General features: G+C 41.0%; 1 protein-coding gene across 1 annotated transcript in view; it reads left to right on the top strand.

Moving 5' to 3' along the window:
• The first annotated feature begins 2,341 nt into the window (after nt 1-2,341).
• Nucleotides 2,342-8,642, top strand: part of NEBL (nebulette) — a 535,063-nt gene continuing 528,762 nt past the window's right edge. Inside the window, exon 1 of the mRNA XM_069086283.1 lies at nt 2,342-2,430. The gene's annotated coding sequence lies outside the window, so the exon portion shown is untranslated. The remainder of the gene's footprint in view (nt 2,431-8,642) is intronic.

The following is an 8,642-nucleotide window of genomic DNA, read 5'->3' as shown; positions in this document are numbered from 1 at the left end:
TTCTTTCTTTCTTTCTTTCTTTCTTTCTTTCTTTCTTTCTTTCTTTCCCTTCCTTTTTTCTCTTTCTTCCTTCTCCTCTCCCTCCCTCCCTCCCTCCCTTCCTTCCTTCCTTCCTTCCTTCCTTCCTTCCTTCCTTCCTTCCTTCCTTCCTTCCTTCCTTCCTTCCTTCCTTCCTTCCATGTTATTGACAATATCTTCCATCTTCCATACTTCTTGACTCTCCTCTTGAAGGTGGCACAGTAGATAGAGTGCTAAACTTATAGTCAACAAGTTGTTCTTTAGTCATTTTTCAGTCATGCCTGACTCTTCCTGACCCATTTGGGGTTTTCTTGGCAAAGATACTGGAGTGGTTTGTCATTTTCTTTCTCCAGATCATTTTACAGATGAAGAAACTGAGGCAAACAGCATGAAGGGACTTGCCCAGGCTCATGTAGCTAGCAAGTATTTAAGATCAGATTAAGACTCAGATCTTGCTGATTCTAGGGCTGGCACTCCATCCACCTAACTGCCTCAGTGGTCAGCATGGCTTGAGCTCAGATTCTGTCTCATATGCTTCCTAGCTGTGTGACCCTGGGCAAGTCACTTAATCTCTGTGAGCCTTCTTTCCTTATCAGTAAAATGGAGATAATAATAGCATCTCTGGCACAGGGTAGTCATCAGGACCAAATGAGATAACATAGGAAGTGTACTTTGCAAACCTTAAAGCATTATATAAATGCTAGCTGTTATTATTATTACAAGCTAGCTTTCCAAAGGGAAGACACGAGAGAATCCAATAAGTTACTGCTTCTCAACAAGGTCTTCATCATTGACAGTTAATTTTGAGCAATGTTTAATAATAAGCTTTTCTGATTTATTCATTCAGAATCATAGCCATGATTTTAAAAAACCTGTTAGGTACGACAAAAGTATTGTGAGTCCAAAGGCTTCTCTAATGGAAATTTTCTGTTGTTCCCAGGAAGTGAATTAAAATTTCTCTCTTGGCTTCTTTGTGCAATCTTTCTCAGCATTTTTCTTTGAATTGTTTATTTTCCTTGCTACTCTTGCCTAAAGTTCACTTTGGGACACAGGAAGGAGTTATTTACTTGACAGAATCTTGGTCTTTTGGGGATCCTGGAGATGATAAGATCATACAACAAGAGAGAGAGAGGAAAGCAGGAATCTCATGTAAGATATCTGTCACGAATGGTCTCCACTTGGAGACTTTTAGAGATGGGTAGCTCACTACCTTTTGTAGCAGCCCATCCCACTGTTGGACAGAGCTCATTCTTACACTGAATCCAAATCTGCCTTTCTGTAACCTCCATTCACTAGTTCCACCCTCCCAGGGACGAGCAAAACGAGCCTGGCAGGTTTAATCCTGCTTCCAGAGTCCAGACAGCTCTTCCATCTTCCTTGAGGTTTCTTTTCTCTGGGTTGAAAATCCTTAGTTTCTTCAATTGCCCCTCATTTGGAATGTTTTCTAGACTGCTTGCCATCACAGGTTGGGGAACCTGTGGCTTTGAGACCATATGTGACCCTCTAGGTCCTCAAGCGTAACTCTTCGACCAAATCCAATTTGGGCCAAAGGGTCAAAGGACCACACTTGAGGACCTAGAGGGCCACATGTGGCCTCCAGGCCCCTGTATCCCCACCCCTGTATCTAGTTTAGACTGACTTCATTTTGTTAATTACTTCCTAAAATTCAGGCCTTGTCACAAAGGTAAATTCTCCAGTGCCTCCCGACTGGAGCAAATGTCTTTTCTCCCAGATAGGGCTGTGGTGGAGATAGGCTTTTGTCAGACTCTTTGTCTTCATGTGAACCATGGGTTCTTAACCTGGGGTCTGCAAACTTAAAAAAAAAATTATAACTACATTTCAGGGGCAGCTAGTTGGCTCAGTGCATAGATTGCTGGAATTGAAGTCAGGGAAGACTCATCTTCCTCAGTTCAAATTTGGCCTCAGACATTTACTAGCTGTGTGACCCAGGGCAAATCACATAACCCTGTTTGCCTCAGTTTCCTCATCTGTAAAATGAGTTGGAGAAGGAAATGGTTGTAGTGTCTTTGCCAAGAAAACTCCAAATGGGGGTCACAAAGAGTTGGACATGACTAAAACAACTGAACAACAATTCACTATATTTGGTTTCCAATACAAGCCTATACATATATATATATAAAAACTTATACATACATACATGCATACATATATAATGTATATGTGTGTGTATGTGTGTGTATATGTATACACATATGCATTTTAAAGCACTGTTCTGACTAAGAAGGGTCCATACAGCCAAAAGGATCCATGACAGAAAAAAGGTTCCTTATCTGAGCAAAGCTACACCCTTCCCTTCTGGTTAACCTTGGGGCCCAATCAAAAAGTCGGTGAAGCAGGTGTTCGTGTTTCTTGAGCTCAGAAGACCTCAGCTCTCCAGATGAGTCTCAACAGGTAGGAAACAAGGCTTCTCTCTTTCAGTGTGCTGTCTGTTTCTTCTTGCCCTTGGGGTAGTGGATTTTCATACAAAAGCTTCACAAAAACAGTCAGTTCTCCATGACTGTCCTACTGCCGTTGGTTTAAAAACATGACTTTGTGAGTATGGAGGCTGAACTAACATACCAGGCCTTTTAGGAGAGGAACGATTTTTGAGAGAGTTAATGAGGATTTTCTGGCATTAAAAAGGAGAAATGTCAGTGATGAGAGAATTGCACTGTATCACCAAACAGTAGCATGCTTGGGATCTGATGTGAAAAAATGTTTTCAGGTGTATAAACTTGAAATGTAGCTTGGGATCCTGCCAGGCACGCCCTTCACTGCTGTTAGGAAGTGTTAGGGTTCTGAAGATTTCTGTCTCTCTGTTCTCCAACCCGTGAGAAATATTGGTCTATGTGTGAAGGGAAACAATGTGGAAGAAGAGAGAAATGTGTTTCAACCTCAGGAAACCTTCAATCCATAGGATCTCATGAAGATGATGAAAATGAGGTGTCTGCTGATGGTGATGGTTCAGAAAGTAATACACAGCTCACTTTGATGTTTTAATAAATTGAGCATGGCAGCTCATGTAGTGGTTAGATTGCTGGACGTGGAGTCAGGAAGAATCAAGTTCAAATTCTGTCTCTGAGGAGCTGTGTGACTCGGGGCAGACCACTTAAACTCTTTTAATTTGTTTACTCATCTAGAAAAGTAGTGAGAATAAAACCTGTAGTACCTTTACTTACATTATTGTGGATTTAGGGCTAGAAAGAACTTTGGAGTTTATAGGATGTTGGATCTAGAAATGGAAGGGTTCAGCCCTTTCATTTTATGGGTGAAGAAACTCAAGACAAGTTAAATGACTTGGCCAAAGTCACACCAACTAGTTAGAGGCAAAGCAAAACTGGGATTTCGGTCCTGGCCTGACTTCAAATTCAGTTCTTGCTGAGGCCTGCCTTGCTTGCAGTGCCACAAAGCAGTTATGTCTCAGTTGAGATAATGCAGATAAAGGGGCTTTACACAATTTAAATCCTATGTAAATGTCAGTTATTTCAAGTATTTAAGGTTAACAAAACCCCTTCCTAACAGCAATGTTACAAGTGTTAGTGTCCCCATTGGTTGAGGCTTTCACAGGTTATGACTTACCTGTGGTCAGGCAGCTACCAGATGTCAGAAGGAGCCTTGGAAGCCAAGTCTTCTGACTCCAAATGTAGTGTTCCGTACAAGTTTATTTTCATTGGCCCAGGCTGCTGATTCGATAAGGGCCCATGTGGCAGATGTCGTATTCTGCAGGGAACCTGCAGCCTGCAGGCCACACATGACCTTCTAGGCCCTCAAGTCTCTGGCTACACTTGAGGATCTACAGGGCCACGTGTGGCCTTGGGGCAGTAGGTTCCCCACCACTCTAAACTATGAATTTTAGAGGGGGCTTCCCCTCCTTTTTGCTGCTTTCCTTCTCCTATCTCCTCCCCTGTTTTCTAAAAATGTACGTTTTTATCTGATGCTATGGAAGACATTGAATCCAGGAAAAAAAAAAGCAACTTTATTTTCTGTATAATGCAGGTATTTTTTCCCTGCTCTAAAGTCATACTTCTTTAGTAACTGACAGGGAAGAAAGGAAGGAAACAAGCATCTCTTATGTGCCGATCACTTAAGTATGTGCTCTTATTTTGACCCATTTTATAGATGAGGAAACTGACATGGCTAGCAAGGTCTGAGGTCACAGTGGATTCTAGAAAGACCTGAGTTCAAAGTTCACCTTAAGATACTTACTAGCTGTGTGATCCTGAGCAAGTTACTTAACCCTGTTTGCCTCAGTTTCCTCATTTGTATACAAAATGAGCTGGAAAAGGAAATAGCAAACCACTCCAGTATCTTTGCCAAGAAAAGTCCAAATGGGGTCATGAAGAGTCTAACTTGATTGAAATGACTCAACAATGATGACAACTTCTTGGCCGCAGTCCAGCACTCATCAACTTCGCTACCTTAGCCGATTTCATGTAATTGGGTGCTGAGTTCAAATGCTGACTGTGTCACCTGTATGCAAATCACCAGCTCTCTGAGTCTCAGTTTATACATCTATAAAATAAGGAGCTTGGGAAGGTCCTTTCCAGCTCAAAAGCTACATGATTCTAGTTCAACTCTCCCATTTTACATCTGAGAAAATGGAGGCCTCCAGGGGTTAAATGACATGACTATGAGAGGCTGCGAAGTGTGGAGTGGGGTTGGGGAGGGTGGGGGTTGTTTTGGCACAGGATTAGAACTCAGGTCCCTTGATTTCCAAGTTTATTGCCCCTCCCATTTCAGCATGCTCTCTCATGTAGGCCAGGTACTGAATTCTTCAAGGGAGACTAAATGTTCTCTCATGCTTTACTTATTTGGGGATTTCAACTCTATTTGGCATTTTGATCTTTCCTTGTCTGACCATGGGATGATAATTTTCATTGGCAAAGAAAATAAGCAAAATGACAATTGAACATCACTGCCTTCTCTGCATTATCAGTGAACACCCCCTTGTCTATCATAAACATGAATCACGTACCTTTTTTTGATCCTTCATTCCCCCTCCCCAACCTTTGATATAGTGAAACTTTATTAGCCTCTGCTAATTTTTCCCCTCGAGACAAAACTAACATTATTATTATATTATTGTTCCAAGTTTATGGATTCAACCTCTGTCACCTGCTTTTCTTTCATCTTCTGTTCATAATTTCAAAAAAAAAATGTAAGATACTTGGCAAGTTTTCTGGTCATCTACAGTGGTTTCTTCAGATAAATCTCTCATGAGCCGACTTTCTCTATAGAATTTTGGTCCATGGGATCCTGCCTATCTTAAAATGTCACACCACGCCTACCCTTTTTTTCCTCCATCACACAAACTCTAGGGGGTGGTTTACCCCTTACTCTAAAGGTCCCATCTTTTCTGCCGTATTCACCAGTTTCTCCCTGCTAGTTAAATTAAAATTGCTACACGGATGCTCCATTTCTTCTTCCTAAAATGGGGATAATCATAGAAGATATCTCAAGACTGCTTTGAATAGCCAATGAAATAATATTTGTAAAATATTGCAGACCTTAAAGTGATGTGTCAGATATTACTGATATTAATCAAAAGAAATAGAGGACTGGTCCAATTACTCAGCGAGAATGTGTGGTGTATATAGACAACCTAGATAATTCAAGGTTGGGGACTTCAATTATTTGACTTATTAAAGCTGTGTAGAGAAATGGAATATATTTTCATCCTGGAGACAAAGTTGCCAGCAGAATGTGAGGTTTCTTATTCTGCCACAGGGACAAACGTTCCAACCACATTGTTCTGGTCAAATAGCATTAAATCTACTGAGACATTGAAAGGGAATTGAGAGTCAAACATCCTGTAGCCATGAGTTACCTGTGTTGTCAAGGTAACCACATCCTTAGTATTCTTGGTAACTGGATCTTTCCAATAGAGCAGCAGAGAAACCACAGGTATCAGCCCATCAGCCACCTGCCACTGCCTTAAACAGTTCCTTGATACTATTCTTAGGGGACTATGACAGTGTTTGGGTATTATTTTTAAAGGAAAAAAGCACCATGTTCATTTCTGTGAAAGTGCCAATCAGGTTGTAGAAATTCTGTTTTACATCCTTAAACCTAGATGGGTATGGGGGTGATGGCTTGTGACTCGTAGCTATTTCAAACAGGCTCCAAGGTTCCTTATTAAAAAGGCCATCTACATAGGAGTGATTGAACCTTGCAGACTGAATTCCTGGCTCCTGAAATAATCAATACTTGGGATATTGGGAGAATATGTGGCTGTCTTACCTCTGCAGGTTGTAATGTCAGGTTTTGTAGTGAAAAAATCTAACTCAGTTGGGACCATATCTCTATTTTGTAGCCCAGAGGGCTTCCTGGGAAAACCAGGCAGTGATGAATAAAACATCAGGGACTACAGCTTCTGTAGGAAGCATCTGGGAAATCTCTGCTTATTTTAAGTTCTATCTGTCCCTTTTCCCACCACAGGTCCAGATTACCAATGGGGTGAATGTCTTTTCCCTTTTCCTCCCCCCAAATAGAACTGTGACTGGGAACATGAGGCCTAGCTAGCAAATGGAATTGATGGGAAACACCTGGAGAAAGAATTACTGATTACTAATCTTGTATAGGTGAAGAGGAAATCGATTCAGGAGGAACAACTTTGGGTTTTATCATATAAATAAAAACCGTGGGGGCTATGAATGTCAGAACAGTTGGCCTTGAACCCTTCCCAGACCATACGGGGCTGTAGGCTGTGCCATATATCATTCACAAAAAGCCATTTCCTTTCAATTTTGTAATATGGTCTAGAGGATTTGACTGATGACCCAGATTTCAGGAGAAATGAATGATCTCCACAGCTCAGGTGAGACACAGACGCTATAAATCAGGGAAAGATGCAGTAAAAAGGTCCTTTTTGCCTTGACATAGTCTTAATCCCTAATTAAAAGAGAGAAACAAGGTAAATATTTTTAACTACCATCCATTTCTGAGAATTCTGTCAAAGAAAAATGTTTTCGTTTGCAATCATCATTTCACCGATGCAAGTCTTTCTGCTGACACGTTGCATATGCTATGTGCTGTCCACTTCTTGGAGAAGAGATGTGGGTTTTCTTTAGGTTATTCAAATGAAAGTCTCTTCTGTCCTTTGGATTTTTTTCTTTTATCATTGCATGTATAGCAAAGACAGTAAGTATTTATAAAGAGTTTAGTATGTCACCGGCAGTGTGCTAAATATATAAATATAATCAGAAAAGCAAAAGCAATCCCTCCACTCAAGGAGCTTACAGTCTAATGGGGGGAAGACAACATATAAAAGGAAAAGGGAATTTATAGGGAGAAAAGAGAAGATAACAGATAGGGAGTCAAACTGTAGACACAGACATGAAACTGGGAGAGGAATGAAGATGGTTGGGCCTGGACATTTTCCTTAAAATGGCAGTTCTGGGAGAAATCAGTTAATCAGAGGAAGGGGCTGCAGGGGCAGCGTGAGCTTCTAGGGTGAGAAAGTTGCTGTGGCACAGTGGAATTCTTTCTCACTGCTTCCTAAAAAGCTGATTCTACTTATAAAGCATCCCCCATGAGTAAGCCATACTTCAGAGCTAAGGGCTCCTCTGGAGGATGCCAGGAATACCATGCTGTTTCTTCCTTCTACTGAAATAAATGAATTCCCAGTTTTCTGAAACTTGAGGTGAGAATACTGACTGATGGCCAGCTTTCTAACAAAGGACTCTTTGGGGGAAAAGAGCCGGCTCTTTTTTTTTTTTTTTTTGTACCTCTAAAGCCTGATTCAGTCTCTATCTTGAAGTCAAATTCTATGTTAAAAGTAGGTAACAATTGTCTTTGAGGTTGGGGGGTGGCAGTGACAGGGGAGGATAGTGGAGGGTTGCTGGGAGATTTCTAGCCCATTTGATGAAACAAATCATAAATGACTCAAAGGGAAAATTACCAAATTAAAAAAAAAAAACCTAATCCCTGATATGAATGTTGGAGAGGAAGTCCCGTGTAGTAGTGTGCATCCTTTCCCCAAAGATAATTTTACATTATCAGCTGTTTATCAAGGGGATTTAAGAAATGGCCTCAAAAGTGTAAGAGGCAGCTTGAGTGCATGAGAAAAAATGTTGGACTTGGAGTAAGAGAATATGGTTCTCCTTCTTATTCTGAGTAACCTTCTGTTGGTCTTAGTACTGGCATCTGTAAATTATAGAAGTTGACCCAGATGATCTCCGATCCCAAGAGATTGTGGTATATAGGGAAGAATGCCCACTTGTTGCTTAAAGACTTCAGTTCAATCCTGGCTCAGCCATTTCCTGACCACATGACCTTGGGAAGGTCACTTAACTTTGATTTGTAAAATGGACACAGGAAGACTACATGCCTCATGGGGTCATTGGGTAGAATTGGTTTGAATCAAATGAGGGGATACGTGAAAAGCACATCTTAAGCTTTAAAAATCTATAAAACACAAGCTATCATTTTCCCCTTTACATTTATTGTCCTTTGCCCAGGCTTAAAGTTCTGTTCAAGTCATAGGACCAGTTACTATCTTCCAATCCTGAGCCCTCTGTGAACAGTTGGAATGATTCTGGAATGTGGGAGATGGCAATGATATGGCATTAGGAAGAAGTCAGTTAAAGGGATGGAGTTGGTGCAGCTGGTCATCGTTACCTGGG

This window comes from Petaurus breviceps, unplaced genomic scaffold, assembly GCF_028583685.1.
Source record: "Petaurus breviceps papuanus isolate PSGF00001 unplaced genomic scaffold, PetGlider_PUasm1.0 178, whole genome shotgun sequence".
In the NCBI taxonomy this organism is placed as follows: domain Eukaryota; kingdom Metazoa; phylum Chordata; class Mammalia; order Diprotodontia; family Petauridae; genus Petaurus; species Petaurus breviceps.
This window is presented reverse-complemented; position numbering and strand designations above follow the sequence as displayed.